At 40.1% G+C, this 27,126-nt stretch overlaps 1 long non-coding RNA gene across 1 annotated transcript in view; it reads left to right on the top strand.

The window, feature by feature from the left end:
- LOC131616836 (uncharacterized) overlaps nucleotides 1–26,864 on the top strand; it is a 41,377-nt gene extending 14,513 nt beyond the window's left edge. Inside the window, exon 3 of the long non-coding RNA XR_009288262.1 lies at nucleotides 32–26,864. This is a non-coding gene — a long non-coding RNA (uncharacterized LOC131616836). The remainder of the gene's footprint in view (nucleotides 1–31) is intronic.
- The last annotated feature ends 262 nt before the right edge of the window (nucleotides 26,865–27,126 follow it).

Here is a 27,126-nt window from a genome sequence, read left to right as displayed (position 1 = left end):
GTGCTGACATGTTTGCTGTTGCTTTTGCTAGCTCGCTCGCGGGATCCTAGTTTACTCGCTCTCTTCGCTTTAGTTTACGGATCATCATCCGTTTGGTATTGATTTCGTTTCATTTTATTTCTCTCGCACTTTATAGCTTTCCCGCATCATCCAATAACATGAGAAGTAGGACTTAGACATGCATCTGGCCAAGTCCTCGAAAGAGGCTCTGTTTTTGTTGGTGTGTTTATATTTGTGCTTTGCGGCAGGGAGTCACGGTGTAATAAGTCCTATATGGCACTCTGTTAAGTCCTCATGGAAGGCATGCGGTCAAGGGTTCGTAATCAACCCCCGCCTAGTCTCATCGAGTCTGTTTGGTATGCGCACGCCTCGCGTTGTTTGCTTCCGAACGTGCAAAAGATCTTGTTATCGAGTATGTCAGGTAAAGGGTTCATGCAGTCGGACCCCCGCCTTTCCTATAGCTCGCGTCGCTCGACGTTGATGCTCGGTGTACGCACGCACCGTTTTCCTTTACGATCCGTGACGGCTTGGTTGCTGAGAGGGGTCCGCCCTCTTGTCTATGGCCCGATCATTTTCACGAGGTCTAATGCTTGGTTGACTTGGGTTGAGCTGCTCCCCTTGGCTATGGCGGGACCGCTTTTCTACCATTCGGTCAGTACCGTTGGTTTTGTTTGCTTCACGAGTGGATGCTCGTTTGTGTGCTCATTGTTTGCTTCCCTTTTCCCTCGTAGGTTGATTAGTTTAGTTTAGACTGATACCCTTTGTATGATAACATTAGGTAGCAAGCTTTCCCCCTTAGCTTAGGTTTCCCTCATGCATTCTTTAAAACACAAACCACACTCTTTGATTTTTTTTTCTAAGGACTTGTTATTTCCGCTCCATTCCCAAGCATAAGTCTCCAAAGGTCGAGCAGCGGAGTGTGAATGTAACTTGTCCACCTAAAAAACACAAAACAAACAAAAATTAGTTAGCCGAGCTACGGTAGCTCTGATTCTGCAAAACAGATACGTAGGCAGCGGGGTAGGGCCCGTGCGAGCACAATCCTTTCTTTTCCCTACATTCTGCATTCATTTTAGTCCAGATTAGAGTAGTTTGCTTACACACCCATAGATTTAGACACAGGCGTGGATACCATCGAGTACGATGGGCGCGAGGGGTGCTAACACCTTCCCCTCGCGTAACCGACTCCCTTACCCTTTTTCTCTGGTCGTGAGACCGTTGTTTTATTTTGTGGTTTGCTGGCATTCCCTTCCTTTTCAGGATAAATATGTTAGTGGCGACTCTGTTAATTTTCGCGGTAGCGACACACGCCATCATCTTCCTCACAAGACCTGCAATTTTCCTGATAGAATTTGCTACGAAATTGCTACTAATTCGCTTTGTAGCAATTTGAACTTGCGACACAAAAATCACCTACAAGCAATATAAATCCTTCGCGACCATGAGGTTCTCTTCGTCCAGACCCCCTGATTCTAACAGTGCCCTTAATTATCCCTAATTTCATCCAAAACGTAAAACCCCAAATTCACACCTATAAACCCTAGATCGGTCAACAATGGCAAACCATGTCGAAAGTGCCCAGAAATCAAATTAAAGATCCAGAAACATTCATAGTGTTGAAACAAAGCATGACATACCATCAAATTCACCTAAAGATGCATGAATTATGCTAATCAGTTCAAAGTTTGGAACGACATACCTTGGCTCGGAGGAGATTAATCTGGGGGTGCTGAAGCAGAGTAGCGATCCTAATAGCTTTAGAAATCTTCAGGGAACCTTTTGCAATCCTTAGAACTCCTTGAGAAGCCCTAATTCTCCAAAACCGGTTTTGAATTTTTTTGATCACTTTTGTGTTCTTGCAGCTGCGTTTTTGTCCAGAATTTCCACCCCTAATCCACTGCTCTGACTTGTATACTTATAGGAGAACCAAATTAGGTCAAAAGAATGAAGCCCAAAGTCCTTGAATCCAATATTGCAAGTTTGTGGAAATTGATTTTATTTTTTTGAATAATAACTTTCTATTTTGGCCATATTTGTACCAATTCTTTCCTCAATCAATAGTGCACGAAAATTAGATGATATTTGATCATAAATATTGATTGGAAACAATCAAAATGCATCTTTTGCCAAAATATTTGATTTTCTATCTTAATTAAATCATAAAAATGAAATAAAATTCTAAAAAATCAAGTAATATATCCAATTTCGTGGCATATGACTTTGGGTAGCATAAATATCTTGTGGACCAAGTTTAGATCATAAAACCATAGGCCCATTTGCAAAATTTCTCAATTTGAACCTTCTTTTTTCACATTTGGTCCTCCAAAATCACCCCACTTTGATTAAGCATATCTCACTCCATTTTTAAGCTATGAGGGAGTTCTAATACTTTTTGGAAACCTCAAGAGGTCCTCTATAAACCACTTTGGAATATATTTTTCATTTGGAGCTTTTATCTTGATCATATCCCCTTTGGGAAAAAAACTGCTTTTGAAGGATGCTTGAAAATGACCTGTAATCCTTTGCATTGTATCTCTCAAATGAATCATTTCTAACCCTGGCTTGTGAGAGACAAAATTGTAGGGAATCCAATTTCCTTCAAAATAGGCTTTGAGTGGGGAATTTTTGATGTTCCATGTGAAAGTTATGCCCAGTCAAAGTTGGGTTGACTTTCTCCTAAGAAACCCTAATTTGAACCTTTTTGTATTTGTTCATCTCTGAGTTTCTATTAATGGAATCATGATCAATCCTTGATCAAATGATGGTTATACTTCACATACTTGATGTTTGACCAATGATCATAGGTTTGAATCATGCTTTGATTGTAGTTGACCTTCAGGTTTGAATCAGTTGACTGTGGATCTTGGGATTGTTTGAGCAAAGCTTTGGGGTTTGAATCTTGAACTTTGAATCATTGTAAATGGAATATGGAAGGCAAATTTTGGGGTATAACAGCTGCCCCTGTTCAATCTTCTTGAACCTGAAGAGGTAGAAGATGATTGGACACTGAAATGCCCTGAAATTTGCTTGCGTAGGGAACTTGTCTAAAGCGTACGCTTTTCAGACCTGGATCATTTGATTGTATCTGAGGAGAGAGGAAGCAATGTCTTACATAAGACTACCTGAAGAGGTTCCTGAATAGGGTATATCGAAAGTTGATGCGAAGAAGCTTAAGCTTTGAACAATGCTTAGGAAGAATTGTCTTAGAGAAGACTGACTGAGAAGTTCCTTGAAAGAGCGAGATATGTCTTAGAAAAGATTGGATAAATATTTGAAGAATATTACCTAAAGAAGTTGAGATATGTCTTAAACAAGACTACCTAGAAAGGATCATATAAAGAATATGATATGTCTTAAACAGGACTCACCTGGAAAGGCTCTTAGATAGGATACGGGATATATTAAACAAGACTTACCTAGAGAGGTTCCTATAAAGAGAACGATATGTTTTAAACAAAACTTCCTAGAAAGGTTCCTACAAAGGACATGAAACGTTTTAAACAAAACTATCTAAAAAGATTCCTATAAAGGATATGGAACGTTTTAAACAAAACTATCTAAAAAGATTCCTATAAAGGATATGAAACGTTTTAAATAAAACTACCTCGAAAGGTTCCTATAAAGGATATGAAACGTTTTAAACAAAACTACCTAAAAAGATTCCTATAAAGGATATGAAACGTTTTAAACAAAACTATCTAAAAAGATTCCTATAAAGGATATGAAATGTTTTAAACAAAACTACCTATAAAGGTTTAAGATATTCCTTAAACAAGACTGCTTGGGAAGGTTAGGATGATTGTCTTGGACAAGACTACCTGGAGAGGTAAGAAATTCTTAGATTGCTTCTGGATTGCCTTTGAAGAAAGACTTGGAATGAAGTATTAGAATTATATCTGTGCGTGTTAAGATTGAATCGTAGATACGATCGTATTTGCACTGTAATTGGATGATAACATCCTTTTGATTATGAAGTGACCTGAAAAGGCAGCGTTAGCTTTATGCAATGTCATGATGCATGTGTCATGTAATGAGACTCTCAAAATAAATGAGAATTATGCATGTATGCCTATCCCACACTGCGGGATATAAATAGTACCAGTGTGGGAAGATTAATTATGCAACAATGCTCCTAGTGTGACTTCCCGAATATCAGAAATTTGGAGACGCGCCCTTTATCCTGAAGGAAGGACCTTTAGAGAGAACTCGAATCTCACCATGTCTTGCCTGATATGCATTGCCCCAGTGTTTGAATTCTTGAAAGATATGCCCCTGTTTTAGGAAAACCCTCTGGATGTGGTTTCCCCATTCAAGAGTCTTTATCAGGAATGATCGTCTTTGCTTAGACCAATTTTGAGGTCTACTTGATGCTAAGTGTTGATTTGAATGTGACGCAGATGCTTTTCAGAATGAGTCATGCATTTAGGTTGCATCCTGACGGACAATAATTTGCTGAGTACTTAGGATGAGATGATGCCTTCTATAAGACTACCTGAAGAGGTTCTTGGAAAGAAATGGGAGATTGTCTTAAATAAGATCGCGCTTTAAACAAAGCTCAAAGGGATGTGTTTGTGCAGAGGGTCAAAATATTCCTATAGAGGATAGAGACTGTTTTTTTTTGTGGTGTTTTAAGCAAAACTTAGGAAAAGATATCTTGAAGAAGATCACCCTAGAAAGGATGGTGAACTGTCTTAGAGAAGACTTAGTACTTTAAACAAAGTTTGACAAGGTTCTTGAAAGCGTAAGAGAAGTTTGAATATGTCTTAAAAGACTAACTAAAAAAGTTGAGAGATGTCTTACAGAAGACTACCTAGCAAAGGTTCTTGGAAATGAATATGTCTTAGAGAAGACTGTCTGAAAGGGTTTGAAAATAGAAAGGATAAGAAGGTGGGTCTTTAAAAGACTGTCTAAAAAAGGCTCCTAGAAAGGGTAAAAAGTATTTGAAACATGTCTTAAAGAAGACTATATGGACAGATTGAGAAATATCCTATAAAGGTTCCCGGAAAGGATGTGAGACTGGCATTGACACCATCTGATACTGAGTGATCTTTGCAACGTGCCCCCAGGTAATGGGCTTGCCCCATGGGCTATTCAGCGTCTTCGAGAGATTCTATGGATCTTGATTAGATTGCCCCATGTAAATGGGATAATGACGAGTTATGCCATGTGTACACATTAGCCATCCCAGTCATGAGTAAGGGATGTTTCTTCTTTTGACGAGTTTTTAAAGCTACTTCGTCAGTCAGTAGGATTTTTAGCCATTAGCCATGCCCCATGCAACTTCTCCCTGATGTTTAAACATCTGAAACTACATAGACAAGTGTACTTTGTAATGAAATTCATAAGATGCGAGTGCATATGTTTGTCTTGAAAGTTTAAAAACATTTTTTTGAATAAAACGAAGTTTTTTTTTTTTTGTAAGAAGGTGATATCAACTCAAAAGTTATAGTAGACCTTAAGGAGTCGGGATACCTTTGGTAACAGTATGCTTTCGAACTAACCATGCTTCAGTTAGGACTTTTAAGGGTTGTAACCTGGCCTGGTTCACAGTTTTAAGAAACAAGGATAGTGGCTCAAAGTTTATTTGTACCCATCCCCCTCTTCGTGATGTTCTCCAGTCCTATGCTCAGTTGACTATGCGTTTAGTCTCCAAAAGAATTTGGGAATTGTGACATTGGCATTTATGATGGTTCAAAAACCAAAGGTTTATCTGCAAAGGCAGTCATTCTCCTTTTTGTAATTTTTCCTTTTGTCGAAGGTACATAGTAACCTTTTTTCGACTTTGTTATCCCTAACTTTTGCCTGAACTGTTTGTCTTAAAACTGCAGTCAGCGGGATGCCCCAATGTTGCCTAAGTCTCCTTAATAGGTTTTGACTCAGCAGGCTTTTACATTGCTTCCTCTTTTTTTCTTTGCGGATATTGACTGCCAGGCTTAATCATGACGGAGAACCATTGGTGGTTATGTTCAAAGGAACAGTTTGGAATAATTAAGTTAACTGAGCAGCTACCCTACCCCAGGTTATATATTAAGGGTTTTATTTTGTATGAAGAAAACTCCTACTTCTTTGGGCTCAAAGGGGTTGACGAGGGATTAACATCCTTATATCTCCATTATTTTAGGGATTGAACAAATGCCTGTACATCGTCAACACGGTCTGTTCGAAAGCATAGTGTATGAAATTATGGTATCGTTTTCGTCATTCTCCCTCTAAAGGTGCACGACTTTAACGAGAGTTGAATATCACAAAGAAGAAAACCAAGTAAAAACACAGTTTTAAATATAGTGAGAACACTAGGAATGAATCAAGACAAACGTAAGCAATGCATTAATGATTTTTTGAAAAGTACATAGCATATGTCGTAAGACTAATGTTTAAACAAACGGAAAGAAATTGCAAATGAAATCAAAACTAATGGTCTAAGAAATCCTCCTTCTAGCCACTTATGGTGTTAGACTTGCGAGGATCTTCGAACTCAATGAGCCCTTCTTCAATCAAATCTTGGATCTTGTGCTTCAACGGCCCACAATCCTCTGTATCATGACCAGGACTATCTGAATGATAAGCGCACCTAGCATGATGCTTGTACCCGGGAGCGGGGTTAGCTGGAGCTGAGTATGGAGGTAGCAGAGTTACCAAGTTCTGACTGAGCAGACGTTGCAAAGCTTGAGACAGTGGCATGTACAACGGGGTGAATGATCGTTTTGGCTTGGACCTCCAGGTGCGTTGGCCACCCTGGTGCTTTTGCTGATCCCTTTGCTGTGATACTGGGGTCTGATTACCCATGATTGCCCCCACAGTGTTGGATTCCTTCTTTTCGTCATATGACTTCTTTGGATGATAGGAACCTGAGGGTGCCCTTTGTATCTTCCCATTTTTGATTCCATCTTCAATCCTCTCACCAATGACTACCAAGTCCGAGAACCCTGAAGATATGCTTCCGACCATCTTGTCGTAGTATGGTCCTTGCAAGGTGCTCATAAATATGTCCACCAGTTCTTTTTCCATTAGGGGAGGTTGGACTCGAGAAGCCATTTCCCTCCACCTTTGGGCATACTCCTTGAATGATTCATCCTTCTTCTGTGACATGTTTTGTAATTGCATCCGATTGGGTGCCATGTCCAAGTTGTACTTGTACTGCTTCAAGAATGTGTTAGCCAGATCATTCCAGCTTCTGATATAGGATTTCTCCAGTTGCATATACCAGTCAATAGACGCTCCGCTTAAACTTTCTTGGAAGAAGTGTATCATCAGTTTTTGATCATGAGCATAGGCAGCCATTTTTCGCACATACATGCGCAAGTGATTCCTCGGACACGTGAGCCCTTTGTATTTCTCGAAGTCTGGAATCTTGAATTTGTGTGGGATAGTCAAGTCTGAGACTAAGCTCATTTCGAAGGTATCCACGTCGAAGGCATCGTATCCTTCTACCACTTTTAGTCTCTCTTCCAGCGCCTTGATTAGTTCACTATCCTTGGAGTCTTCCCTAGAGTCAGGATTAGACTGTTGCGTCCGAGGTGCTTGGTCTGTATTGTCCACCTCTTGCACTCCGTACTGTAGATCCAGGTACTCTTCATCCCTAGGGACATTGCTAGCAGGAATGCGAACTGTGCGGGTTGCCCCTTTCGTTTGTGGAGTGGGGACAAATCCTTCTTGGGAGGTCTCTCCTTTCTCTTGGAACTGGATAGCTCTCCTGACAGATCGGGCCTGAGATTTGTCCTTAGCTGGGCCAAAGCCTGAAGCAAACCCTAGCAGCGGGTTTTCGTCATTAGGTGTAGATGTTTTGATTGGCTGCATTTTGTGGTAAAACATTCATGTGTATTCTGTTGTCTTGACTAAGGTCATGACATGTGGTGTGTAGTGTTAAAGGTTATGCAGGTTCTGGTTGTATAAGCTAATACATGCTGTGAGTTGGATGTCATGCTCGACGTCATGACATCAGTGTTTGACAGCAGCAGCTGCTACATTTTCTATTCTATTTCTATTATGTTTCCTTATTTATCTCAGTCTTTATTTTGGGAAACTAAAGATTGTGCTGATTGTACATCAGTAATAGAACAAATCATGGGCTGTCTTTTTGGCACCCTGATACGTGAGAAGCTGAGAATTGAAGTGAAGAATACTGTTTGCTGTGATTTATGCAGAACATGGAATGTCACGACATGCTCTGTGACATCAGTATTTGACAGCAGTTACTGTTATATTTAGCTGTCACGCGTCTGCTGAGCTGGAATATAAAGATTCAGTTTTGGTTTTAAAAGATGCAGAATATTCTTTGGAATATTATGCAATCCTATGTGGCAGGTTTAAAGGTCAAGAGAATCAAGATTAGAATATTGGAGAATTATGCAGTTTCCAATTATGAAGATAAATTAGGAAACTTATGATTGAAGACCTTGTTTTTAGCAGAAAGTTTTCTGTGATTTGTAACAGCAAATAATGTTGTGATTGTAAGCCCAAGTCCAGTTGGGAATATGTTATAAATAGGAAACTTTGTAACCTAGTTTTGTAAGCTAGCCGGCGTTTAGAAAGATGTAACTATTAGGGTTAGCCGTGTAGGTGAACCTCCCGGTTTGTGGGAAGGTCACTGATTTGTGCCTCGAAGCCTGTAGGTAAGAGGTTTGTTTTATTCACTCAGAAGTTGTAAAGAAATGAGTGGAGTTGTGTGCTTGGAGGAAGCTTTGAAGCAACTCTAAGATATGTTTATTTGTGTGTTTTGAATGTTGGTAATTAAGCCGTCGATGCAGTGGCTGAGGTGTTGACTGCTAGACATCATTGGTATGATTGGGAGTGGAATGGAGATATTCCATATCTAGGGAGAACCTAGGTAGAGGGGTCATTGGGTAGTGATTAAGTGAGGAGTTGTAAACTGGGAGTTTAGCTCTGAATTGATACTGCTAATAGTGGACTTCATCCCTGGCTTGGTATGCCCCCAGAGTAGGTTGATTGAACCGAACTGGGTGAACAATTCTGTTGTGTTGTTTATGTTTCTGCATTGTTTATTTGTAAGTTCAGTTTGGATGTCATAACATCGTGCCTGACATCAGTGTGTGATTTAATGACTGTGCTAACACAGAATCTCTGTGATTCCAACACTTCCAGACTTCTGGATGTTAGAAGTAATAAATAATTGAGGGATCTGTATGTACTGCCTCAGCTAAACTGATGACAGACCAGATGTCACGACATCGTATATGACATCCGGGTTCTGTCTTACCAGAATTTCAATTGGTATCAGAGCAGGCATCCTGTCTGTTTCTGGATGAGATCCATGGGAGATACTTTCTGGTTGTTGGAGGTAGTTGATTGTTTGAACATTCATGTTCATATTGAATGGTCCCTAGAAGTGGAGGATGGACCTATGTGTGGAAGACTGAACCAAACTGACCATAACAGGTGTATTCTCTTGGCAAGGGAAGATGGTGTTACTGATTTCAAGGATATCCAAATGATTCATGCGGGAGTGAAGAATTTGGGGTGTTTTATTCAGCATATAGCAAGGTACAGAGAAGAAGATTGTCAAAACCTTCATGCGGGAGTGAAGTTAATGATAAGGTATTCTTTGTGCTTATCTGTTTCTTTCTGGTCAGAATATTGGTTAGGTCTTGTTGTGATTGCTTGAAGAAGAAGCAAGCATATTGTTGGATTGTTCAGCTGCAATTCTTGGATGTCATGCTTACAACTGGTTTTGGGAGCAAGCACTGTGTAATCTCTGTTGATATATGGCTATTTTCTGCTGCATAGCATCTGATGCATAATCCTATCTTTGAAAGAAGATCTCTAGGGTTATATGGTTTTCAACAGAATTTGTAGCAGATTGTTTTCAACTTTAGTACAAGTGTCAAAGATACTTGAGATTTTTTTTCTCAAGTCCACTCATAAAGGCATGGTTATTGAGGTTGAAGAGGTTCATATGATCAGTGTTCCTCATGTTCATCTGCAAAGTTGTTTGATAATCCTCAAGATTGTCAAGAATTGTGTGTTCCAAGAAGAAGGAACTGATGGCATACTGGTATGCAGCTACCAGTTGAAGAACAGATGTTCTGGTGCTAAACTTATGTAGTGTGAGTACATTTGTTTGGAACCTACTCCTGATCTGGAAGAGGAGACATCTGCTTTTTGTGTTGATTGGTCAGAATACAATCAATTGAACCTTCCATCCCAAATGTTAGTTTATTTCAGGCATAAGCTTATGGGAGTTGGAAGAAGAGCTCAGTGCAAGTGAAAGGATTCATTCAGGTTTTCTTTTCAAGACCTCTATGAAAATTCAAGATGAGCTTATATCTGGTATGTTCTTTTGATCAAAGGAACCAGATGCGTGAATTGTTTTCTTAACCATAGAACAGTTAGTGGTGAAAACTGAATACTGTGTATCGTGCATAGTGAAATATGGTTTTGAATATTGTGTGATGATTCTAGGGAGTCAGATTACTGTGTGGAATCTGAGGTATTTTCAGGAGTTATGTCATAAGTGAATCTGTTCCAGAAACCTTGTTGAGATATGGCATATATTATCCCTTAATCATGAATGAAGTGTAGCTGTCTGATGCAAAGGTTATTGTTTTAGACCTGAGGTTTATTGAGGATAAATTTTAGTTGTTTTTCGCTGCATGGTATCTCTGTTAACCATGGTTTATGTAAGTATAGTATCCTCAACTGGTGTATGAAGTATGTATAGGTATAACTCATGGAGTTAGTTGCCTCTAGTAGGGATGTTGTATAATGAGACTTTTATGTACAATGCATGGATAAGCTGTGTGGAGTTTCCATGATTGCTTGTTTGAGGGGGAGATTTGGTTAACCTCCCCACGTCTGATTCAGCCTTGTGTTTAGTTGGTTGTTGAACGGTGTCACATGGGTTCTGGTTGTTGTGTGACACATTTGTAAGGAAAGATTCATCTCTCTGTTTCCTAAGGGTGAATCTAACTGGGAAAGGATTTAAGATCAATTGTTATTTGTGCAAAGTACAAGTATTTAATTGATTATACTTGGAAGTTCAAGATAACTGATGTTCTTAAAGATGTTGGAACATCTCTTCTTCAAGACCATGTACAGGAAGGATAGTGCAATTGTTTTAAGATCTATCTCTTTGGTGGCAGCAGAAGCATGTGATCACTGAAAAAGGTTTCCTGGCAAGAAACATGTTCAGCTTTGGAGTGCACAAGAAGAAGAAGACATCATAATCTTGATGGTGGTTACTTGGATCAGTTTATTTCTGATCTAGGTAAGAAAGTGCATTGGCTAATGCACACTGTGAAGTCAAGAACAAGTGGCAGTATTCTTGACATCATGGAAATAGCTTTGCTCAAGGAAGTGGCATCCTTGGTACAGCTAGAGGATTAGTCTCTAACTAGTCCTTCTGATGACTCATGCATCAGAGTGTCTGATGTTGTTGGAAAAGAAGCAGGGATTCATAAAAGTGTGAGCTTGGATGACATAACTGCATAACTGCAGGATGGAGGTTGCGTACTCAAACTTGGTTTCACAATCAGGTCTATGAGAGCATTGAACTCTGGTTCTGTAAAGGGAGGAAGTTCTTTCAAGTGGCAGAAGAAGGAGCTGAATTCAACAGCTAGATGTTAAAACACAATGTGTTGACATTTGGTTCATCTCAGAAGTGGGATCGAAGGATCAAGATAATCAACATATGGCAGCTGATTATTCTTGAGGATAGTCTTAGACAAATTACTTTTGGGCAGAAGAGTAATAAGTTGAAGACAAAAAGGAGGTGTTTTCTATTCACCTCTTGGAGCTTGTGGTAGAAGTTATGAGCTATCTATGAAAGAGTGCATCTTGTAATATAGATCTCCCATTGAGGGTGACTTATTGTATTCTAATCAAGCTGGTGGCGAAGTGGTATCTAAAGATTATCAGATGGTGTTTTTTGTGTGTCGTGGTCATGTCATGCAGAGTAACTTTTAAGGGGGAGCTGTACGTTGCTTTGGCAACATTTATGACCAAACAGGGGGAGAAGAGATTGTCACCCCAGATCATATTGAACAAGTTATTTCTATTCATGGTATGTGATAGTGTAGCTTGTGGAACTTATTCAGCAGGTCTGATGTTTTGATGTGCTTTAGCAATTCTGCATAACTGGTAGTTTGCTAGTTGTTTTTGTGCTGCTGTGATGACAGAATGTTTTAGCCAAAAATTTGCCAAAGGGGGAGATTGTAGATGTTTTGATTGGCTGCATTTTGTGGTAAAACATTCATGTGTATTCTGTTGTCTTGACTAAGGTCATGACATGTGGTGTGTAGTGTTAAAGGTTATGCAGGTTCTGGTTGTATAAGCTAATACATGCTGTGAGTTGGATGTCATGCTCGACGTCATGACATCAGTGTTTGACAGCAGCAGCTGCTACATTTTCTATTCTATTTCTATTATGTTTCCTTATTTATCTCAGTCTTTATTTTGGGAAACTAAAGATTGTGCTGATTGTACATCAGTAATAGAACAAATCATGGGCTGTCTTTTTGGCACCCTGATACGTGAGAAGCTGAGAATTGAAGTGAAGAATACTGTTTGCTGTGATTTATGCAGAACATGGAATGTCACGACATGCTCTGTGACATCAGTATTTGACAGCAGTTACTGTTATATTTAGCTGTCACGCGTCTGCTGAGCTGGAATATAAAGATTCAGTTTTGGTTTTAAAAGATGCAGAATATTCTTTGGAATATTATGCAATCCTATGTGGCAGGTTTAAAGGTCAAGAGAATCAAGATTAGAATATTGGAGAATTATGCAGTTTCCAATTATGAAGATAAATTAGGAAACTTATGATTGAAGACCTTGTTTTTAGCAGAAAGTTTTCTGTGATTTGTAACAGCAAATAATGTTGTGATTGTAAGCCCAAGTCCAGTTGGGAATATGTTATAAATAGGAAACTTTGTAACCTAGTTTTGTAAGCTAGCCGGCGTTTAGAAAGATGTAACTATTAGGGTTAGCCGTGTAGGTGAACCTCCCGGTTTGTGGGAAGGTCACTGATTTGTGCCTCGAAGCCTGTAGGTAAGAGGTTTGTTTTATTCACTCAGAAGTTGTAAAGCAATGAGTGGAGTTGTGTGCTTGGAGGAAGCTTTGAAGCAACTCTAAGATATGTTTATTTGTGTGTTTTGAATGTTGGTAATTAAGCCGTCGATGCAGTGGCTGAGGTGTTGACTGCTAGACATCATTGGTATGATTGGGAGTGGAATGGAGATATTCCATATCTAGGGAGAACCTAGGTAGAGGGGTCATTGGGTGGTGATTAAGTGAGGAGTTGTAAACTGGGAGTTTAGCTCTGAATTGATACTGCTAATAGTGGACTTCATCCCTGGCTTGGTATGCCCCCAGAGTAGGTTGATTGAACCGAACTGGGTGAACAATTCTGTTGTGTTGTTTATGTTTCTGCATTGTTTATTTGTAAGTTCAGTTTGGATGTCATAACATCGTGCCTGACATCAGTGTGTGATTTAATGACTGTGCTAACACAGAATCTCTGTGATTCCAACACTTCCAGACTTCTGGATGTTAGAAGTAATAAATAATTGAGGGATCTGTATGTACTGCCTCAGCTAAACTGATGACAGACCAGATGTCACGACATCGTATATGACATCCGGGTTCTGTCTTACCAGAATTTCATTAGGGATCTCATCCTGAACCAGGGTATCCCCAGACTGAACCTCTTTTGCTTTGTCTTGTTTATCTAGGAGGGCCCTCATGAATTCTAGCATCGGAACCATCCCTCCTTTAACCTCTTCCACGCTAACCTTTAGTTGATCCACTTCCTCACAAAGGGCGGCTTGATTCTGTTCCAGTTGATCCATTGATTTCTTCTGCTGAAACCTTGTTTGATAATATGGGCGGGATGTTAGATTATCCTTCCCAATGGTTCCTTGCTCTTGAGATAGGAGAGAAATCTTCTCTTAATGCCATGAAAATGATGTGCATGCCATGCATGATATGTATGATATCCCTTTTTCTTTCTTTTTTTTTTGAATAAAATATGATGCAAGAATGCCCATGATGTATGATGCATGAAAACACAAAGATGTAGCAACAAACAAAAACCAAAAACAAATCATATAAGGCAAAGATGCAAATCATATCATAATATTTCAAGAAATCCAGGTTCATAGGTTCGACGTAGCGGCTCTTGGGAGCCAACCTTTTTATAGGGGTGTTCTAGAAGGTCTCATGAGGTCGTTCGTAGCCTCCGAGACTTTTTCGTCTCTTCGGATTTTGGAACAACTCATTTTATCCATGAGGTTCGAATTTTTGGGGTAGGTTCCCGGAGAGATCAGCTAAGTATCCAGTCCAGCCCTCCACAAAGTCAAGCTTCGTTTCGGACCTTTCCAAATACCTAACCCACTCCGAGTGGAGTTATCAGTGAGACTCGTAAGGCGATTCATGTCCCCTTTTGGTCTCAAAGTTAACCCCCACACTTAAGATTTAACCGACATAAAAATAGAGCAAATATATAATAATAAAGGCAAATATTTTCAGGCTGATGAAAACATAAAACAAATAAATAATTTAATGTTCATTAAAAGATAAACCTCCCCCCAAACCCTAAATGTGGCAATTTGCCAACCCTAAAGTGCGCCACAAACCCTAAACCACAAACCACGAGCCATAAACCTAAACCCACTCAAGCCTTAGGAGCATAATAATTAACTAAAAGTGTTGTCCCCAGCAGAGTCGCCAACTGTAGCAACCTGCCCTAAAAATTTAGAGATTAGAGTCGCCACCTATTCTGAAGGGCGAATAGGAAACCCTACGCAGATACGAGATTCAGGGTAAGTTATTATAATCAGGTTGAGGGAAGGTGTTAGGCACCCTCAACCCTTTCCTAAAGGCTAACATCTCAAAGATAAAGGTTTATGGCAAAAGATAAAGAAAGATGACAGACAGTTAATAGAGTTGAAAGGCTAATTATATGAACATGATTAGAGTTTGGAAGAGGGGGACTCGCCTTGTTGCCAAGTGCCTACGTACCTCCTTATAGAGGATCAGAGTCTACGTAGTTCGGGGACAGGGTTGTACACCTTAGAATTGAATTTGATTAGAGATGTGTTTTTTAGAGGCTTTTTGAATGGCCTATCGTAGTTTGATGATTCTGTAGTTCTGAATGGATTTTAGAAATATTTTAAGGTTCGGGCGTACAACCCGGATTTGGCACAATTAACCGCAATGATCAATAGGTTTGATCACCATAGTTAAGAGATTAGGGGTTTTGCACCATTACCAATTCAAACCGATTGATTCGATTATCACCAATAATGACTTAATGTGTTTTATTATGTTTTGTGAATTTTATTTTGTATTGTTACCCCTCATAATCGATTAATACGATTACAAATAATAACAAATTAAATTTAGAACGAGGGAGGATTAATCATCACAATCAATAAGATAATTGCAACCATTTAATCGAATATAATTTGATTTGTATTTTATTTAAATAGAATTTTTAATTAAAATTATCGTTGACCATAACGATTAATCGATTTAATCGGCACGAACAACAAATTGACATTTTAATATAAATATCACATAATAATTTATTTATAAAAAATAATTATTATATAATTAACATATATTAAAAGGTATTTTAATTAAAACAAAATAAATAATTAAAATTATATTTAAGTTAATTAGGACTCAGATTCAATATGGCAGCTTTGAGGGTGTATGATATGGACATTAGATCTGGGGCGTGAGATCTACTTGGATGGAGAATCCTATGGTCAGCTATGGAGGATGTATGGTGAGGCCTATGGACATGTGCACGTGGGATCAGGAGTTTGGAAATTTAGAAAAAATATATGTGGGAGATGGGGTTCGAACCCACACCCTCTCCCTTGCCAGCACTCACTCTTACCAACCCAACCAAACGCTTTAGTCGTTTGAAACACGCGTCTGATACATAATATCTGAAAATCCCAGGACACAATGAAAACACGCGCCAGTTTTCAAACGGACCAACAAGATGATGACACGCCATCATCTTCCTCACAAGACCTGCAATTTTCCTGATAGAATTTGCTACGAAATTGCTACTAATTCGCTTTGTAGCAATTTGAACCTGCGACACAAAAATCACCTGCAAGCAATATAAATCCTTCGCGACCATGAGGTTCTCTTCGTCCAGACCCCCTGATTCTAACAGTGCCCTTAATTATCCCTAATTTCATCCAAAACGTAAAACCCCAAATTCACACCTATAAACCCTAGATCGGTCAACAATGGCAAACCATGTCGAAAGTGCCCAGAAATCAAATTAGAGATACAGAAACATTCATAGTGTTGAAACAAAGCATGACATACCATCAAATTCACCTAAAGATGCATGAATTATGCTAATCGGTTCAAAGTTTGGAACGACATACCTTGGCTCATAGGAGATTAATCTGGGGGTGCTGAAGCAGAGTAGCGATCCTAATAGCTTTAGAAATCTTCAGGGAACCTTTTGCAATCCTTAGAACTCCTTGAGAAGCCCTAATTCTCCAAAACCGGTTTTGAATTTTTTTGATCACTTTTGTGTTCTTGCAGCTGCGTTTTTGTCCAGAATTTCCACCCCTAATCCACTGCTCTGACTTGTATACTTATAGGAGAACCAAATTAGGTCAAAAGAATGAAGCCCAAAGTCCTTGAATCCAATATTGCAAGTTTGTGGAAATTGATTTTATTTTTTTGAATAATAACTTTCTATTTTGGCCATATTTGTACCAATTCTTTCCTCAATCAATAGTGCACGAAAATGAGATGATATTTGATCATAAATATTGATTGGAAAAAATCAAAATGCATCTTTTGCCAAAATATTTGATTTTCTATCTTAATTAAATCATAAAAATGAAATAAAATTCTAAAAAATCAAGTAATATATCCAATTTCGTGGCATATGACTTTGGGTAGCATAAATATCTTGTGGACCAAGTTTAGATCATAAAACCATAGGCCCATTTGCAAAATTTCTCAATTTGAACCTTCTTTTTTCACATTTGGTCCTCCAAAATCACCCCACTTTGATTAAGCATATCTCACTCCATTTTTAAGCTATGAGGGAGTTCTAATACTTTTTGGAAACCTCAAGAGGTCCTCTATAAACCACTTTGGAATATATTTTTCATTTGGAGCTTTTATCTTGATCATATCCCCTTTGGGAAAAAACTGCTTTTGAAGGATGCTTGAAAATGACCTGTAATCCTTTGCATTGTATCTCTCAAATGAATCATTTCTAGCCCTGGCTTGTGAGAGACAAAATTGTAGGGAATCCAATTTCCTTCAAAATAGGCTTTGAGTGGGGAATTTTTGATGTTCCATGTGAAAGTTATGCCCAGTCAAAGTTGGGTTGACTTTCTCCTAAGAAACCCTAATTTGAACCTTTTTGTATTTGTTCATCTCTGAGTTTCTATTAATGGAATAATGATCAATCCTTGATCAAATGATGGTTATACTTCACATACTTGATGTTTGACCAATGATCATAGGTTTGAATCATGCTTTGATTGTAGTTGACCTTCAGGTTTGAATCAGTTGACTGTGGATCTTGGGATTGTTTGAGCAAAGCTTTGGGGTTTGAATCTTGAACTTTGAATCATTGTAAATGGAATATGGAAGGCAAATTTTGGGGTATAACAGTATGCTTGACTTTTGACTTTTTTGTTGAAGGCTTTGATCATACGCTTTTGGTATAGCTGACCATGACAAATAGCTGCGAGCCTTTTCTCATCAATCAAGTTTATCTGGTCCAACCGTGTTTGAATCCAATCGTCTTCGTCTAGATTGGCTTCTTTCATAATCCTTAGGGAAGGAATCTGAATTTCAATTGGAAGAACTGCCTCCATACCATAGACTAAGGAAAATGGAGTTACCCCTGTTGAAGTACGCGCAGATGTGCGATAACCATGAAGAGCAAAAGGTAACATCTCATGCCAGTCTTTGTAGGTTACTGTCATTTTTTGTATGATTTTCTTGATGTTCTTGTTGGCAGCTTCCACCGCGCCGTTCATCTTTGGTCGATATGGAGAAGAATTATGATGTTTGATCTTGAACTGTGTGCAAAGTTTAGTAATCATTCTGTTGTTTAGATTTGTGCCATTGTCCGTGATAATCCGTTCAGGGATGCCGTATCGACAAATGAGATTGTATTTGATGAACCAGGCCACCACATTCTTGGTAACCGAAGCAAATGAAGCTGCTTCTACCCACTTTGTGAAGTAGTCAATAGCGACCAGGATAAAGCGATGTCCGTTGGAGGCAGTAGGTTTGATTTCTCCAATCATATCAATACCCCACATTGCAAAAGGCCAAGGAGCCGTCAGGACGCTTAATGGAACTGGAGGTACATGTACTTTGTCAGCGTATATCTGGCATTTGTGACATGTTCGGGAGTGATGATGGCAGTCTGTTTCCATGGTAGACCAGTAATAACCTGCTCTCAGGATTTTTTTAGCCATTGTATGTCCACTGGAATGAGTACCGAAGGCACCATTGTGTATTTCTTCCATGATCTGTTCTGCTTCCTCCTTGTTTACACATCGAAGTAAAGTCGAGTCATGGTTGCGTTTGTATAAGGTTCCATTGCTTAGAAAGAATTTGGCAGCAAATCTCCTTAGAAACTTTCTGTCGTTAATGGATGCCCCTTCAGGGTACTCCTGAGCTTCGAGATATCTTTTTACTTCATGGAACCATGGTTTTTCTTTTGTTCCCTCGGTATTGATCTCATTGCAATAGGATGGTTCATCTTGCCTGTAAATGGTGATCATAGGCGCCTCGTTGTCCCACCTGACTTTGAACATGGATGACATGGTGGCTAAAGCATCAGCTAGTTGATTTTCCTCGCGTGGGATGTGTTCGAAAGTGATCTCTTCGAAGTAAGGAATCAAACTCAGCACATATTCTTTGTTAGGAATTAGATTTGGGTGCTTCGTGTCCCATTCCCCTTTGACTTGGTAGATTACCAAGGCCGAGTCTCCGTAGACTTCCAGGAATTTGATTCTTAGATCGATTGCAGCTTTAAGACCCAGAATACATGCTTCGTATTCGGCTATATTGTTAGTGCAATTGAAGCATAATCTGGCAGTGAATGGTGTATAACCTCCTGCGGGGGAAATGATCACAGCTCCGATGCCATTACCAAGTGCATTAGAAGCTCCGTCAAAAACCATAGTCCACCGGGATCCTGGCTCGGGTCCTTCTTCTGGTCCTGGTTGTTTGTAGCCATTGACTAGCATAATGTTTTCGTCTGGGAAGTCAAAGTTCAATGCTTGATAATCATCTACTGCTTGATGAGCCAGATGATCAGCTACCACACTTCCTTTGATTGCTTTTTGTGAAGTGTATTGAATGTCATATTCTTTTAAGATCATTTGCCATCTCACTATTCTTCCAGAGAGAGCAGGTTTTTTGAACACGTACTTGATGGGATCCATCTTGGAGATTAGGAAAGTGGTGTGATTTAGCATGTACTGTCTTAGTCGGCGAGCCGCCCAAGCTAAGGCACAACAAGTTTTTTCGAGTAGTGAGTATCTTGTTTCACAATCGGCAAACTTTTTGCTAAGATAGTAGATTGCGTGCTCCTTTCGGCCGGATTCGTCATGTTGTCCTAGTACACACCCCATTGAGTCTTCTAACACAGTTAGGTACATTATCAGAGGTCTGCCTTCCAAAGGTGGCAACAAGATTGGAGGTTTTTGGAGATATTCTTTGATTTTGTCAAAGGCTAACTGGCATTTGTCATTCCACCTTTCCACTTGATCTTTCTTCAACAGTTTGAAGATCGGCACACAAGTAGTAGTCATGTGGGCAATAAATCGGGCGATGTAATTTAGACGTCCCAAGAATCCTCTGACTTGTTTCTCGGTACGAGGTATAGGCATTTCTTGAATGGCTTTAACCTTGGCGGGATCAACCTCAATACCTTTGCTGCTGACGATGAAACCTAAGAGTTTGCCGGATCTTACTCCAAAGGTACACTTATTTGGGTTCAGTCGTAACTTGTATTTCTTGAGTCTGTCAAACAACTTGTGTAAATGACCCAGATGTTCTTCCTCGGTGTTGGATTTTGCAATCATGTCATCGACATACACCTCTATTTCTTGATGAATCATATCATGAAATAGCGCTACCATTGCACGTTGATAGGTTGCTCCTGCGTTTTTCAGACCAAAGGGCATTACTTTGTAACAAAAGGTTCCCCAGGGTGTTGTGAAGGTTGTTTTTTCCATGTCTTCGGGTGCCATCTTGATTTGATTGTACCCTGAGAATCCGTCCATAAAGGAGAATACCTTGCATTGTGCGGTATTGTCAACCAGTACATCGATATGTGGTAAAGGGAAATCATCTTTGGGGCTTGCCCGGTTCAGATCTCTGTAGTCCACGCACATTCTGACTTTCCCGTCTTTTTTAGGTACAGGCACGATGTTAGCTATCCAAGGAGGATAACTTACAACTTTTAGGAATCCGGCATTGAACTGTTTTTCAACCTCGTCTTTGATCTTTTTTGACATATCAGGCCTGCTCCTTCGTAGTTTCTGTTTGACTGGAGTGCTACCTTCTTTGATTGGCAGGCGATGAACTACAATGTCCGTGTCAAGGCCTGGCATATCCTCATAGGACCAAGCGAATATCTCGACGTAGTCTCGCAGCATTTGAATCAGTCTTTGCTTGATGCTGTGTTCTAAATCAGCCCCTATTTTGACTTCTTTCTTTTCTTCGTTGCTGCCCAAGTTGATGACCTCAATTGGCTCCTCGTGAGGCTGTATGGCCTTGTCTTCTTGTTCTAGCAGCCTTGCAAGTTCTCTTGGCACTTCACAATCTTCCTCACTTTCGTCCTCAGTTTGGTAGATCGGACTTTCAAAGTCATGACGGGCAATAGCAGAATCGTTGTTGACTGGATCCAGAGTGTATGTGAATCTGCATGTTAGTTATGTGAGTGTGTGTGAAGAAAAAACATAGCTATTTGAAAGCGAAGAAAGAAAAAAAAAGGATCACAAAATTTAAATATGCAAGCGTCCCATGATTTTATTGAATGCACATGATCATGATATGATAAGCCCTTATAGAAGGACCAGTGTGCTAAGGCACACGGCTTTCAAGCTCATGGTTCGATTGTTCAGGAACCATTTTTATCTTTGCACAATATACACAAAGAGAACAGGAAATGGCATTTACTCCTGGTCAAAGGAGATCACATCCTCAGCTTTCCAGTTGTTCAATCCACTGTTGTGAGCAGGGAGTATCCAGCTGTTCCAGTTGCAGTTGTCTTCTTCATCTTCCACAGCATTGATTTCATTAGTGGGAAAATGAGCCGGTGATCCTTCGGGATAAGGGATATACTCTGCTGGATACGAGAACCCAGGCTGAGATATCTCTGTTGGCTGAGCGAGATGCTCGATAAGGCCGTCCCATGCAGTCGGGATGATGTTTTGAATAGAGACTTGTGCATCCTGATGAGGAGAGTATGCTGACAGAAAGCAACCCTCGTTATTTGGTATTTCCCTGGCTTTTTCAAGAGCGAAATTGTCATCGTACTGTTCATCCCATCCAGTTGGGACAATGTCCTCCATAGCAATTTGTGAGCTCGGAGGAGCGGAGTATTTCACCATATAGTCATATTTGCCGCTGGGTTCTCCTAGCGTGTCCCATACTTCTTTGGGTGGATTTTGATATTGCTCAGTGACGGGACTTGTGAAACTTTCGTCATTTCCAATTTGATCACCCCATCCAGTCGGGGTAATGTCTTCCATAGCAATATAAGAATTCTGAGGTGTGGTATACTGATAATTATACCCGCCATTTGGTTCTCCCACAGCATCCCACATTCCCATGGAAATGGGTGGAATCTCATCTGGATATGGCTGAATGATATGGTTCAAGAACACTCCTTCATCTTCAATAGCGTTTACTTCTTGGCTGACGAAGTGTGACATTAATCCTCCAGATAGAGGACCCTGATCATTCTTTTGATCTTCACTATCATAGCCCAGTCCTAGCTTGTCAGACTTGTAGGGTATATCGGGAAGCTGTCCCCATACTGTGCAATCACCCTGTTCAATCATGGCTTTGGCATCTTTGAGAGAAGCCATAGTTGTAGTTGGAGTAGCAGGAATATGCTTGGTGGTAGATACATCTGGGGAGACCACCTCAAATGATTGGCATGGAGTTTCGATGAATTCGTCCTCCAACTCAACATATTTGGAATTGCTTAGGTGACTAACCACATATTCCTCTTCGCCATAGACTGTGACAATCTTTCCTTTTACTGGATATTTTAACTTCTGATGCAGGGTAGAAGTTACAGCGTTTGCCCCATGTATCCAAGGGCGTCCAAGTAAACAGGAGTAGGCTGGGTGAATTTCCATTACGTAAAAGATAGAATCGAAGATTTGAGAACCCACTCTGATTGGGAGATTCACTTTTCCGTATACCGTTCTTGTTGACCCGTCAAAGGCTCTTACCACAACATCACTTGGTTGTAACACAATTCCTTCGAAGTCAAGCTTTTCTAGTACTGTTTTCGATAACACGTTCAAAGAAGAACCGTTATCTACTAGCACATGAGATAGAGTGGTGCCATTACATTCAATAGAGATATGTAGGGCTTTGTTGTGATTTTTTCCAGCAGGGGTCAGATCCACATCAGAGAAACCGAGACCATTGCTCATGGTTAGATTGGCAACACAATTCTCGAATTGGTCGACTGAGATCTCTTGAGGCACATGCGCAGCTTTAAGGAACTTCATCAGAGCTTTGGCATGGGCTTCTGAATATTTTAGCAGGGATAGCATTGAGATTTTTGAAGCGGTGTGCCCCAGTTGCTCAACAATATTGTAATCACTCTTGCAGATGATTTTCAATATTTCCTCCATTTCTTGCTTTGATGGATCCTCAGCAGTGATCTCAACCGGGGTTTGAACTTGTTCAACTTGTGGCTCTTTGCCTCGAGCGCTGTTATCTTGATTAGGAACTGGGACTCGGACTGGACCAGCAGCAACATTTGGAGAAATTTCTGGTGAAAAGATTCTTCCACTTCTCGTGATCTTGCTGGTACCCACAATATTACCCACAGTTGGAGTAGTTAACTTTGCGGCCTCTTCAGTCGAGGTACCCTGCTTAACTCCATGAACGTAAACATTAGTGTCGTATCCCCATGGGACAGCTTTGTCTGAGGAGTATGGAAATGGAGTTGGACTAGCAATGACTACTAATGCCACTTTGAGTGTAGCAGAAATTTTGAATGGAGCCTTGGCAGAGATTTTGAATGGTAAGCTGGAGATCACTGAGGCATCCTCTATTCTCATCCTGTTTGCAAAGACTTCGCATAGCACGTCCATAGAAGGGAGCCTCTCAAACATAATGATACGGCGATCCATCCATTTTTGAATTCCCATTCTTAGATTTTCACAACCATTGGGCAGGCAGGAGCAGTAAAAGCAGTCGGGGTCACACCCTGGAAAGTAACCAGCTCGGATTAGCTTTCCTTTGACTTCACAGAGTGGAGTTGATAATTCATTCACATCATAGATGTAAACAGTGTCTAGGATAGCGTTGACAGTTTTGTCATGCTTTGGCATAGGTGCAGTGATGACATTTGGAGTTTCTGGAGGATCGAACTCAATTTCCCCAGCATCTATCATATCTTGTATTTTATTTTTCAGGGCCCAGCAGTGATCTGCGTCATGTCCTGGACAGTTTGAGTGATAGGCACATGTCGCATCAGGGCGATAATTCGGAGAGGAAGTGTTGACATTCTTTGGAGGACCTTTTAATGTGATCAGATCTGCTTTTAGCAAGTGCTGCAATGCCTGAGAGATTGGCATGTTGATTCTGGTGAAATTTCTTCGTGGTGCATCTGGTCGATGCGTATATTTTAGCTGTTGATCTTTTTGAGGCGCAGATGCGGAGATCAGAACTGCCCCTACAGATTGATGCTGCTCACTTTTGCGACTTTTCTGAATTTGTGTTGCATTGACCTCATTTCTCCCGCTGATGGGCCTTTTTGTAGTACCAGAGGAGGAACCTATTTGAATTTTTCCATTTTGAATGCCACTTTCGACACGTTCTCCGGTCAGTATCAGGTCAGTGAAACCTGATGATGAGCTTCCCAGCAAATGGCTATAGAAAGGGCCAGTTAAAGTGCCCATGAACATGTCGACTAGTTCGCGATCAGATAAGGGTGGTTGAACCCTTCCAGCCATATCTCTTCACTTTTGTGCATATCCTTTGAAACTTTCTTTTGGTCCCATAGACATGCCCCTTAGTTGAGTACGGGTTGGCGCAAGATCAACATTGTATTGGTACTGTTTGTAAAAGGCAGCAGCTAATTCTTCCCAAGTATAAACCTTAGTATTTTCCAGCTGGTAGTACCACTCGAGTTGTGTACCCGACAAACTTTCTTGGAAGAAGTGAATCCACAATTTGTTATCTGTTGTATGAGGTTGTATCTTCCTCACATAGGATCTCAGGTGTAGTTTCGGGCAGGAAACTCCATCATATTTTGCAAAGACAGGAACTTTGAATTTTGGAGGGATAACAACATCCCAGATGAGCCCCAAATCATTGAAATCTAAGCCAGGTACTTTTTGTATCTCCATAGCTTTCATACGGTCTTCCAGCTTTTGGTATTTGTCATCATCCGGTTCGTCCCCAGAATGATCATCTTCTTCATTTGAAGAGAGAGAGGGTTTAGCAGAACCCTGGTTGCTTTGATTGTCTTCTTGTTTACCATCACCGACTGTTTCAGGGATCGGTGGCTTTTTGAACTTTTTGACTGGGATTTTGATCTTCCTTTTTAGGTGACTCACGCCTACAGATCCTTTGGGCTTCTTTTTCTTCTTGATTATCAGGGCTTTCAGTTCTTGTTGCCCCTTTGCCAGTTCCAGAATTGCCACTTGAACTTGGGCATTCTGTGCTTCGAGATTCTTGATGCTTGTCTCAGATTCCATCTCTTCTGACTGAAATAAACAGCGAGGAGATGAGAAATCCGTCATGAGAACCTGCTATGCAATGCGTATGACTGGATGCAATGTATATGAATGAAATGTATATGCAATGTATATGAATGCAATGTATGCAATGCATGAAATGAAATGTGCGTGCAATGTTTCAAGGATCTTAGAGTTTAGATTTGTTAAAGAAGAAACAAACGTTAGTTAATCAATTTATTCTTTTTTTTCTTTGCCTCATTTGGGCTTACAAGACAGAAATAAAATAAATGATTCTTCAGGTCTCCCTTGGACGCTTTCTCTTTGCCCCCAGGAATGTGTTGATCTGCCGTTCTTCTTGAAGCTGTCCGGTGAGCTCCAATATCCTTCTCTCATAGTCCTGACAGTGTGCTTTGAAGGTGTCTCTTTCCTCTTTGAGTTGAACCCAAGATTTTTGCAACTCTTCTAGGTCAGTTGGCATATCCGGGTGCAGAATAACTTGAGGTTCGTATCCTTCGACCTCTGGTTCAATAGTCACAGGTAGTGTTAGACGCTGGCCTTAGGATCTAGAGGGGGGGTGAATAGATCGTTCACAGTTTTACGGAGTTAAATGACTTTTCAGCGGAAGTGATTCTGAATCGACTTGCGTCTATTCCAAACCACTATCGAAACGATTGTATATGTGTTTAAAAAACCAGTCAAAAACTTGAGGTAAGTGATAAGAGTATACGTTGCAGAATCAAAGCGTTGCTCTTATTTAAAATCAGATTAACTTCTTGTATGATGGACAATGTTTGCAATGCAGTAAGAGTGATAGAAACAAATATACAAACACTTGGTGATAATGATCAAATTGATGGTGATTCAATATGTGATGGATTGTGATATTTATATAGGTTCTTAATTCACAATCTTAACACTCGAATCGTTGATCAATTTGCTATTATAACCAAATATGAACAGAATGTAAATGAAAAATTAAAAGCGACAAGAACACGATATTTGTTTAGGCAGTTCGTTGATCGTCCTCGCTACGACTACGTCTGCCCCCAATTCCAAATTGAAATTGGGTAATCTTTCATTAATGTTGAAAGTAGTATATACAAAGAAGATAACAAAGCGATAAACGATAAACCAATTATGTCGATCCTTTGAATCTTCTTCCCCCTTAATCTTGAACAAGATCAAGGTTATCCAAGAGCTTCACTTTGATTCCCTTCTGCAGTGTCTTGATTCCTTGAACTCCCCGTTCCTCAATCGTTACACTCAGCCGAATCCTCAATGAACGCCTCTTGATAAAAACCCCCAAGAACCACCCGTCGTGGAGGACAAAACCCGCAGATTTTATTCACCAACAAACCCCACAAACCTTCACCCACTAGGAATCTTCAATTCCGTTCCATGGACGTTATCGAACTCATCACTAACCCGCAACGCAAGAATGATTATGTGTAATTGTGTTGGAGATGATGAAGAACGAAGATGAGAAGCGTTTGTGTATCTTTCAGTCGTTGGTGTTGCCTTGAATAATTGAACCTTTGATAATATATATGATAGCTTAATAGTTGGAGATGAGAGAAACAAGATTTTTGGCATTCTTGATCAGTTAGGTCGACCTCTTGTAGAGCTTAGGTCGACCTAGCAGTGCTTGCAGAATTTTGCTCCCAGTTAGGTCGACCTGTTAAAGGAGTAGGTCGACCAGAATCCCCTTCAGATGCGTTCTGGGAACAATTTCTTAGGTTAGGTCGACCTAGTTGTTGTGTAGGTCGACCTAGCAGACTGATATGTAGATTTCTTCATTTTAGGTCGACCTGGGTTGACAGTAGGTCGACCTAACTGCTGATTTTCTGCACTCTTCTTGTTCTGCTTGTGTTGAGTCGACCTATATGCATAGTAGATCAACCTGTACTATCATGAGTGATCAATGCTTGCTTTTCTTTGAGCTTTCTGCTTCCGCCTTGTTGTTTGAATGCTTATTTGAGTTTGCCATGAATCAAAAACATCTTTGAGTGTAATCTTGTATTCACATACTCCCCCTTTTTGATGATGGCAAACCAATAGTCAAAACTTTGGTAGTAAGTGATAAAGACTCAACAAGGCTCCCCCGTACATCCAACATCTATCTCTCAACCAAGCAATCTCTTCACAAAACTCCCCCGTACACTCTCCCTCGTACACTCAGCATCTATTGCATCTATCTCCCCCTTTGACA

The sequence above is a fragment of the Vicia villosa genome, linkage group LG7, assembly GCF_029867415.1.
Source record: "Vicia villosa cultivar HV-30 ecotype Madison, WI linkage group LG7, Vvil1.0, whole genome shotgun sequence".
NCBI classification, from domain to species: Eukaryota; Viridiplantae; Streptophyta; class Magnoliopsida; order Fabales; family Fabaceae; genus Vicia; species Vicia villosa.
Note: the sequence above shows the minus strand (reverse complement) of the source record. Positions and strands in the feature narration are given on the sequence as shown.